The sequence below is a fragment of the Rattus norvegicus genome, chromosome 5, assembly GCF_021556685.1.
Source record: "Rattus norvegicus strain SHRSP/BbbUtx chromosome 5, alternate assembly SHRSP_T2T, whole genome shotgun sequence".
In the NCBI taxonomy this organism is placed as follows: Eukaryota; Metazoa; Chordata; class Mammalia; order Rodentia; family Muridae; genus Rattus; species Rattus norvegicus.
Genome location: NC_141538.1, coordinates 109,893,527 through 109,901,969, shown reverse-complemented (window position 1 = coordinate 109,901,969; position 8,443 = coordinate 109,893,527). Strand labels below are relative to the sequence as shown.

The 8,443-nt window shown below is 41.9% G+C and overlaps 1 long non-coding RNA gene across 1 annotated transcript; it reads right to left on the bottom strand.

Moving 5' to 3' along the window:
- Nucleotides 1-322: 322 nt before the first annotated feature.
- Nucleotides 323-5,060, bottom strand: LOC148005907 (uncharacterized). The gene is made up of 3 exons (XR_015620307.1): nt 3,944-5,060; nt 2,308-2,729; nt 323-982 (listed from the first exon to the last, which is right to left on the bottom strand). It is a non-coding gene; the product is annotated as an uncharacterized LOC148005907 (long non-coding RNA).
- Between the last annotated feature and the right edge of the window lie 3,383 nt (nt 5,061-8,443).

Below are 8,443 nucleotides of genomic sequence, written 5' to 3'. Positions count from 1 at the left end.
CATTCTGAGTCAATGCTGCTTCCTGCACTATGTACAAACTAAGTTAAAAAGAGGCACATGTGTTGATCTATTATGTGCTTGCTATGATGTTTGAGTTCACTTCCTTAATTTTCAGATAAATAACCAAGGCCAGGAGAAGTTAACTTGTATTCATCACAAAACCTTATCCTGGCCGTGCTTGGATTTTAATGCACTCAGTCTGATTGCAGACTTCTGAGTCCTTCCCATAGTCCTAAGTGGTCTCAGAAAAAGAAAGGAAAAAAAAAAGCTTTGTCCTAGTTAGCTTTCTGTTGCAGTGAAAAAGACCATGACGAAAAGCAACTCGGGAAAGAACAGGTTTATTTGGTTTAATGTCCCCATCATGAACCAGCGCTGAGGGACACCAAGGCAGTAACTAAAGCAAGGCAGGAACGTGGAAACAGAAACTGAAGGAGAGAAGCAGACGCTCTGGAGAGTATGTATGGTGTATGCATGCATGATGGGAAGTGACACGTGGACCCCATCACTTACAGAGGAAAACTGTCGGTTCGGGTCTGGGAATCGAATTCAAGTTGCCAGCTTGCTTGGCAAAGGCTTTACCCACGGACCCATCTCACTACCCGTCCCCCACACTTTTAAGTTTTAATAGCTATGACCACTAACACTACACAATCTTTTTGCCAATTACCTCTCTAGAAAAGTGTGGCTGTAGTATAAAGATCTTACAATGTAGCAAATGGAAATTCAACTAAATTGTTCAAAAATGCAAAAGTCTTGTTCCACTCTCCCTCCCTACATCTCCAAACTAAAACCTCCCAGTAATGAGGCAAACGGATAAAGACGCCCACGTCTGGGGCCTTGTGGTCATTCTTGCATATTTACTCTGGTTTCTTTCCATGCCAGCAATCTATATACCACAATCTATACCCGACATTTCTTTTATTTTGCAAAAACAACGCTATCTTCTGCAGATGATTCAGCAAGCCTCGTAATTCAGCAGCAGCTGTAAAACAGAGGGGAAAAAGTGAACGATTACGACACCTTTAAAAGTAAGCTTTAGAAAGATCTTTAAATTTAGTGAGCACTGTGTCACCTAATTTTGATGCAAAGGTTTGGTAAAAAGAGAATGTGTTTCTAATATGTACTACTGGACATCTATTTGGGACGCAAGTTATCAGTCCTGCACTGTGCTCCAGAGACAGCTCATAGATAATTTCATAGATGTTTCAAAAGTATCCATTCCCCTTTCTCCAGGCCCAGGAGAAACATGCAACCATCCTCCAAAGCCTTTAGTCTGACCCTTCATAAATCCAGAAAGTTCTTCTAATGGATTATATTGTACCTTTTTTTTTTAAACTAACTCAATGAAGATTTGTGCAAAGTCATATCCAAAGAAGAATAACACATAGACTAGTGGGGAGAGCCTTGAAAGTCAAACAGTTCTGGTCCCTCTCCTTATTCTAATAGTTACTATCAGACTAACTACACCAACAGTTACTATCAGTCTAACTCAGGATACTTTTATAAAAATCCTCTGATCTGACCAGCCTATAAAAGTGCATTAGCTTATATTTACCCATAAAGGCTAGCACAAGAATCAAGGAAAATAATACTGGTAAAACAAAAATCCTTGCCCCAGACTGGACTGTATATAAATGCCAGCTACAATTACAATCAAAACAGGGAGGTCCTGCTGCTGAAAGAGTGTTTATCTGTTTTGAATACATTTCTGTTTCTCCACTGTTGTTTTGTTTTTTACACTCAGCCACCACCTCTGTTTTGACCATCTAGAGACTCATGGGATTTTTCTTCAAGTTAATTATTAATTACTGGCACCTCTAGAGAATACATTGGTCTTCAGTTTGTGAAACATTAGGCTCACTCAGAGGAATATTTAAGGGATGTGGGGTGGCTGCAACCTGATGCGCCCGAGCAGGAGATTGCACAACCCGGTTTCACAGGCTCAAGCACACTCGCCCACACACCCAGGAAGCGCAGGGGTATGTGGAAGTCAGTTCTTTATCTATTATGTACACTCCGGAGCTGTAAACAAGGCCATGTGAGGACTCAGCTAGAATGCTTCCTCTGAGTCAGTATTAAACAAACTTCCGAACTGTTAGGGAAGGAAATAAAGCCACCATGCCCCCCAGTGACACCCACAACCGTGTGCCAGGAATTATAAGAGATGGATTCAACATTTTGTCAGAAGCTGATGCAATATTAAGCTGTGTTTTGTACCTTCTAATGTCGTTCAAGCACTAGTAACTGGCGTGGATTAGAATGGGCCATCACCTCCCTGCTATGAGAATGCTATGAGAAATGGCTTACCATGGGAAACGCCAGAGTATGTTGAAAACTTATGGTGTTTACTTCCTGTGTCTGGGCAACAACAAACACAACCTTCTGTTTAGTGGTAGAGACTTCAGTCCCATTGTATCCAACGTGACTTTGATGAGTAAGCCAAAGATCTCTTCAGTGGTGAACAGCATTACAAGTCACTCGAATATCACAGCATTATACAGTGGGAAAGACCCAGGCTCTGATGTCAAAAATGGTCCCCAGAATCTTGTACTTCCTGGGTACTTTATAGTTTCTAGTCTTGAGACCCTAAGCAAATCACATCCTCTTACAAGATCTCCGTCTTCATACCTACATGTTCATAACATTTACAAGCTTCTCCTTAGAATCATAACCACTTAGACAAGAGGTATGTGACAATGTGCTGTAACCATTAGGTGTCATTGGGTCACCTAAAACAGAGAGAAATCGTGTTTGCAACACACTAGAGCTGTTTGCTTAAAGTAGACAATAAGTTTAACAAGTGCTTCCTCTTTGGCCTGGAGCAAGCCTTGCTGTTTAAGAAGGAAGACAGGTTATATCACTTATAACTAGATGTGTACACTCAACTGAATCCAGAGAATGTAGAAAACTTCTTATGTGTGGAGAATAGAATTTATGAATTTTAGAAGGCTGGGTAAAGATCTCCAAGCTCATTTTTTAATAAGCAGGAAGGAAGCAGCTAAATCATTATAAGGCATTTGCATCCTTACCAATGTCCACAAAGTAGACTACCTCGCTGAGGGCTGTCTGGGTGCTCAGACAGTAAAGGACATTAACATTTCCGGCAACCCAAAGTTTGACCTTATATTTGGACTTTTGGAGGTAAACTTCCTGAGAGGAAATTAAGTACAGAGAACCTGGCCCAGCTTGGAACGCTAATCTTGCCAAAAACACTGTGAGAAAACTCTTGCACTAAATTAATCTTTTAGTTTCCCTTCAAAATATCAAAGCCAATAAAAAGGGCAATAATTTTCAATTTAGGATAGGAAGTGAAATCAAAGTCAAAGAGGTCCAAAATATCCTTTTCTCCTTGCTCATAGACCTATACGAATAAGCTCAAAACTAGTTCTGCCTTCTCTCCCTGTAAGAGTTTTACTTAGACTCTAATCTCCAGACATTAAAAATAAAAGCATTTCACCAAAAGGCATACTATGGCAGTTATAATTTGCATATGTGTCATGTGGAAATCAAATTAAATGTGAAAAATGTTCACAATATTTTCATCATTCCCCAAGATCACTCAGGTTCTCTTTCCTTTGGGAGGTAATCTTCTCCCCCTGGGCCCAGTAGACACTTCGGGGGTCAAATAGAGTCCATCCTTCAAGCAGATGAGATGCTGTCTATTTTTAAAAGGCCTTGAGAGTAGGAAATTCCATAAGCTTCCCCAGTTACACATTCCAGTGTCTATCAAACCTCACTGTCTGAAAATTTTTCCTTTTCGGTTATCTAAATCCCTCATGCTGGAACTTAAGCCTCTTGCCTCCCGTCTGGTCCCTAAGGAAGATCATCATTTTTCTTCCCACATCACGTTCCTGTACTGGCTCTCGGAGAGCTCTGCGAGCCAGGCCCATTGTGGTTTCTAACTCTTTTGGCCTGCTGCCTTTCAGTCATGATTGTGACTCACCGGTAGTTTCCTTTTAATTCTTCTTCATCCACTTTGTATTCAAATAACCTTTAAAATAGTTTTCTTTAAAAAGCAATAAAAAGATTTTCCATTGGGGTCTCCAAGCTCAGTCTGATGGTTGTCTGTGAGTGTCTGCATCTGTATTGGTCAGGTGCTGGTAGAACCTCTCAAGGGACAGCCATACCAGGTTCCTGTCAGCAAGCTCTTCTTGGCATCAGCAATAGTGTGGGGGTTTGGTGTCTGCAGATGGGATGGATCCCCAGGTGGGGCAGTCTCTGGATGGCCTTTCCTTCGGTCTCTGCTCCATTTTTTTGTTCCTGTCTTTCTGTTGGACAGGTACATTTCTGGATTAAAATTTTCGAGATGTGTGGTTGGCCCCATGCCTCAACTAGGGACCTTGCCTATCTATTGGACGTGGTCTCTACAGGTTCTCTCTCCCCTTTGTTGGGTATTTCAGTTGAAGTCATTGCCATTGGCTCCTGGGAGCCTCTCATTTCCCTGGAGTCTGGGGCTTTCTAATGTCTACTGCCAGTTGCCCATCCCTCACTGCTACATATTTCTATTCAATTTCCAGGGAAGGACTGAAGGAGCTGAAGGGGATTGCAACCCTACAGGAAGAACAATATTAGCTAACTGGACTACCCAGAGTTCCCAGGGACTAAACCATCAACCAAAGAGCATACATGGAGGGAGGCATGGCTCCAGATACACATGTGGCAGAGGATGGTCTTATCTGACAACAATGGGAGGGGAGGCCCTTGATCCTGTTAGAGGCTTGATGCCCCAGCATAGGGGAATGCTAGAGCAGTGAGGCAGAATGTGGGTGGAGGAGCACATTTAGAGTGGTAAAGGGGAGGGAGGGAGAGGGAGAAGGGATGGGGAAGTTGTGGAAGGAGGATATTATTTGAAATGTAAACAAATAAAATGATTAATTAAAGAAGCAGTGATAAGGAAAATTATTCCACATTTTTAAATTATCTTTAATCTTTTTTACAGTCTAGTCATTATCCCCCTCCCAGTCTGTCCTCCAACACTTCCTCAGCCCATTCCTCCATCCCCCCACCCCCACCCCCCCACCCTTCACTCCCACCCTGTCTCCAAGAGGATGTCCCCATCCCCTCAACTCCTCCCCACTCTCTGGGGCCTCAAGTCTCTGGGGGTGGGGCAGGTTAGGTGCTTCTTCTCTCACTGAGGCCAGACCATGCAGTCCTCTACTGTAAATGGGTGCGTGGGGGTGGGGGGTGGGGAGGGGCTCATGTCTGCTGCTGTATGCTGCCTGTATGTTGGTGGCTCAGTGTCTGAGAGATCTCAGGAGTCAAGGTTAGTTGAGACTGCTTGTCTTCCTGCGGGGTCACCCTCCTCCTCAGCTTCTTCCAGCCTTTCCCTAATTCAACCACAGGAGACTTCAGTCTATTGATTGGTTGTATCTGCCTCTGTCTCAGTCAGCTGTTTGTTGGATCTCTCAGAGGGCAGCCATGCTACGCTCCTGTCTGTAAACACACTATAGCATCAGTAATAGTGTCAGACCTTGGAGCCTCCCCTTGAGAAGGATCCCAATTTGGGCCAGTCACCGGACCACCTTTCCCTCAGTCTCCTCTCCATTTTTGGCCCTGCAGTTCTCTTAGACAGCTTATTCTGTATTTTTATGATGTTAAAACTACCTATATTCTTTGACACCTGCCCTCCTCCATACATATACATCCATCATTGGAACCAAAATTATAAGCTACTTTGTTGAACTTATTAAGTTTTTAAGATTCCTTTGATCATCATAATGCAAAACACACTCAGAATGTCATACTTTATCATTGAATAGGAATATCCAGTTCATGGTTTGAAGACTTTCTTCTTTTACTCAATAGAGTAAAATTATTAAGGAACACTAAAATAGCTAGATCCTAGGGATTTAATGCATGCAAAAAATAGATCATGGTTAACATATAAGAAAACATATAAAGATTATTTTAAAATACAGATGATGCTGGCATTTGCCTATGCTGTGGAACTTTTCTGGCGATCAGAAGGGCTAAGAAATTCCTACTGCCTCCCTAGAAGCCAGAGCAACTGAGGACAGATCAGTAAAAGACAAAGGTTAAGTAGGCCTCTGTGAAAGGATATTTCATGAAAGAGTGAACTCAGTACAGCTGCCTGAGAGCAACACAAACATTTGGGTATCAATATCAATATTCAGGGAGCACTTTGAGTGCATGACCAGTTAGATGCTTCCCAGAGCCCATGATTTCCCATCATGGGATTTTTATCAGCTCACGGTACCAACTAAGAAATCCCTCCTGTGGACCAGGCCTCACATCGAAACAGAAAGTGTCTAATTATTTTCAGCCATTATTAAAGGTGAAAAAAGAAGGTTTACTACTAGAATGAAACAAGATAATAGCATAAAGAATAAATTTGTGCAAGGAGATGCTGTTTCAGCTACTGCAGCCTTAAAACAAAGCCGCTGTCTCTTTGGACTTTAAAATTGTTCCTATGCAGCTTATTTTATTTTTGTTTAATCAAATAAACAGAGGGTTTTCCCACGGAAAAAAAAGAATAAATTTGTATTAATCACCTTTTTTTACTGTGATAAAATATCTAATACCGTTAATAAGGGGAAAGGTTATTTTATTCTATGGTTTTGATCCATGGACATGTATCCTTACTACAATAAGCCTGTGACAGTATAGTGTATCAGAGAGGGGACTGGGTGGCTATTAACCTGTAACAGTGTAGTATATCAGAGCCTGGCAGACAGATACCTCCCCCTGGTTGTGAATATATGTTAGTGAGCAAAAACTTTCCCAGAATGCCTAAAGCCCTGGAGTTAACCCCCAGCAGGACAAAGAAAGCATTATCCCTGATAGTATTCTCATTCAGGACTTGTATATAAAACCATCTGTAAAGGTAGGGATGGAGGCGGGAGTTATGTCACATACAGATTTCCCAGCACTTGGGAGGATCTGGAGTTCAGGGTCATGTCAGCTATGTGGCAACCTTGATGTCAGCTTTGGCTTCCTAAGACTCTGTCTCAAGAGTAAAATGAAAATAAAAAAGATGAGGACATCAGGACTCCTGGGAGAAGGAACGCAAATGTCAGGTCTTGATGAAGTGAGTTTTTGTGGGTGTGGAAGAAATGTATTTCATAGTCAACAAAAGGCCACTATCATTTTTCAGATGTTACACAACATTTTACATAGGATCTATCTAGTTTATAATCTAGTTTAAGAGCATTCAAAATAGAATGTGGCCTGTAGGTTGACATCTATGGTTTCATCCAGCACTAAACCCTGCATGCTACAATATGGACATGCATGTCAAGACTGCCCACAGAGTCATACTGGCATGGTAGTAATGAGGTGTTCCTGTAACCAACCACTTTCTGATTGAATATGAGGCCTGCCCTAGAAGAGGGATTTCATTCCTCATACTATAAACCTGCTCAAAAGTCCATGACCAGGAGATCATCCGCCATAGGTGAAAACCTATGTTTCCAAACAAAGCAACTGTTGCCACTTTGATAATGGTCACCCTGACAAACTGCCTTATAAACATTCACTTTTACACCCATAGATCTGTTTGGTCTCAGCTTTGGTCAGAGCAGCATTTTCTCCATATATTTCTCCCTGAGTCGGGTGGGCAGAACAGCATTTTTCTTTCATGCACTTCTCCACGAGTCAGCTTCAGGTAAGTGTGGGTGCTCAGCTGCAGGAGAATAATCTACAACAATCTCCCTCATCCTTGGCTAAGGGGACATCAGGAAAGAGGGGACAGAAAGAATGTCAGAGCTGCAGGATGGGAAGGAGATCTGTGACATGTTGACGTCTGATATGACACGGCTGTTCACACATGGATTCATGGTCATTTCGGTTAACTGAGCCAGAAAATGTCAGTCAGAGTTTCAGCATGAATTGGAACTGGAACCCAAAGACTCCATAGCAGAGATGTCTGCTGAGGGAGGGAGAGTCGCTCTCCTTTGGTGATTTAGCCACTGGTAGGTTGGCCATGTATTGCCATGGATGGGGTGTTGCCCATGTTCCATTGGATGGCCCAATATGCATGTGCACATGGACAGTACTAAGTGTTTAGGGGGTTAATGATAACAAAAAAGGATGGGGAGGAGATAGGATAAGGGTTTCAGGAAAAGCTGGAGAAGGGCAGTGGTGGATAAATATGACCAAAATATTTGTATCATATTTTGAATGTGTATGAACGTTTAAATTTTTCAAAACATAAGACATTTTTAAAATAAAATGACAAGACTCTTTCTTTGAAATAATACTCTTTATTCTAGATAATAATGATAATAACCCTGGATAAGTATTTAAAATAAATAAGAGAGGGGTAAGAAACAATGAGGGCAGCAGACAATAGGAGACGTATAAGTACTAAAGTAAAAACTAAAATCAAAATCACTCCTTGTGGCCACTGGTCGGTTTCCCACACTCCAGTATATGGCCCCACATGAAAGAACATGTCCACAGTACTAGTAGGACTTAGTGGGTT